Source organism: Rana temporaria, chromosome 5 (assembly GCF_905171775.1).
Source record: "Rana temporaria chromosome 5, aRanTem1.1, whole genome shotgun sequence".
In the NCBI taxonomy this organism is placed as follows: domain Eukaryota; kingdom Metazoa; phylum Chordata; class Amphibia; order Anura; family Ranidae; genus Rana; species Rana temporaria.
Genome location: NC_053493.1, coordinates 348,047,340 through 348,049,197, shown reverse-complemented (window position 1 = coordinate 348,049,197; position 1,858 = coordinate 348,047,340).

Genomic DNA, 1,858 nt, shown 5'->3' with positions numbered 1-1,858 from the left:
CGTCGGTGGGGACGTTTCCTCCTTTAGACTGGACGTCATATGACGTCCTGTCTTTTCCGGCCGCTAGGGGGCATGCGCGCGCCCGCCGCATTCCTCGGGACCCGGTGCGCGTGCCCGGCGGCCACGATGTCCGCCGGGCACCCGCGATTACCCGCAATCACGGCAGGACTATGGATCTGTGTGTGTAAACACACAGATTCATGTCCTGTCAGCGGTGAGGAGACTGATGTGTGTTCCCAGTACAGAGGAACACACATCGATCTCCTCCCCTTGTGAGTCCCCTCCCCCTAACAGTTAGAACACACTTTAGGGAACATATTTAACCCCTTCAGCGCCCCCTAGTGTTAACCCCTTTTCTGCCAGTCACATTTACACAGTAACCAGTGCATTTTATAGCACTCATCGCTGTGTAAATGTGAATGGCCCCAAAAATGTGTCAAAAGTGTCCAATATGCAGGGCTCAAGTCCTGCGGGAACGGAATTCCTGCACTTTTTTCACAGCAGGAACGCAGTTCCCTTTGCAGGACTAGAGCAGCCGAGAGCAGCCGAGCCGCCCGAGCCAATCCTTCACTAAGCGGCGATGCCCAGCTCGAGTCACTGTCAGGGGCAGGCGAACCTTAGTAATCCTTTATGTTACTGGCTGCTTCCTGTATATGGATTCATCAGGTAGTGTGCGGGTATTCCGTCACTTCCTCGATGCCGCAATGTCTCCTGGGAGCTTTTGTCATTGTTCCCAGGAGACATTGCGGAGGTCTGCCGCGAGTTAACGCAGGATTTAGAAAGAATGCTGTTTAATAATTATGCATATGAGCGTATCATTTTTTTTTTTGGTAGGGGAGTGGATCTTGGGTGGGAGTTCCCACACTTTTTTCCCAGGACTTGACCCCTGCCGATATGTCACGGTCACAAAAAAAAAAAAAAAAAAAAAATCGCAGATCGCCGCCATTACTAGTAAAAAAAAAAAATGCCATAATTCTATTTCCTATTTTGTAGACGCTAGATCTTTTGCGCAAATCGATCAAATACGCTTATTGCATTTTTTTTTTTACCAAAAATATGTAGAATACGTATCTGTCTAAACTGAGGGAATAAAACGTTTTAAAAAAAAAAAAATATGATATTTAATTGAATCAAAAAGTTAAAGATATTGTGTTTTTTTTCAAAATTGTCGCTCTTCTTTTGTTTATAGCATAAAAAAATAAAGACCGCAGAGGTGATCAAATACCACCAAAAGAAAGCTCTATTTGTGGGAAAAAAAGGGTGACAATTTTGTTTGGGAGCCACGTCGCACGACCGCGCAATTGTCATTCAAAGTGCGACAGCGCTGAAAACTAAAAATTGGTATGGGCAGGAAGGGGGTGAAAATGCCCTGTATGGAAGTGGTCAAAGGTGCTACTATACTATACCGTACTACTATAATGTGCTGATCAGTAGCTGTCATATGGTCAGAGAGAAATGATCCCAAATAATAGAATTTGTAGTAGAAGTTGGGCATAGACGAAAAAGGAAACAGTAATAATAGAGTAGCAAAATATATCAAAGTATTTTATTGTATTTCAAAGTCCATCAGAAGAAGCTGAGTGATGGCTGAGCAGGAGCAGAGCACAGGCTGCAAACACACGGGGCACATGTAGACACCGGCCAGAGGTGGCAGTAATGAGCCCCATCCATCCGAGCTCTACCTGACTGGAGCACAGCACCCTCCCGCCTTCTACCTGGCTGAGCTTTATTAGCATTTACACGCCCACACACCAATCACATAACCCCTCCGTGACACGCCCCTTTAGGAGGTACAGGCAATGGATGATGGGAGTTGTAGTGTCAGCCGGTCATAGGAAGTGACGTATTAGTTTTCTAT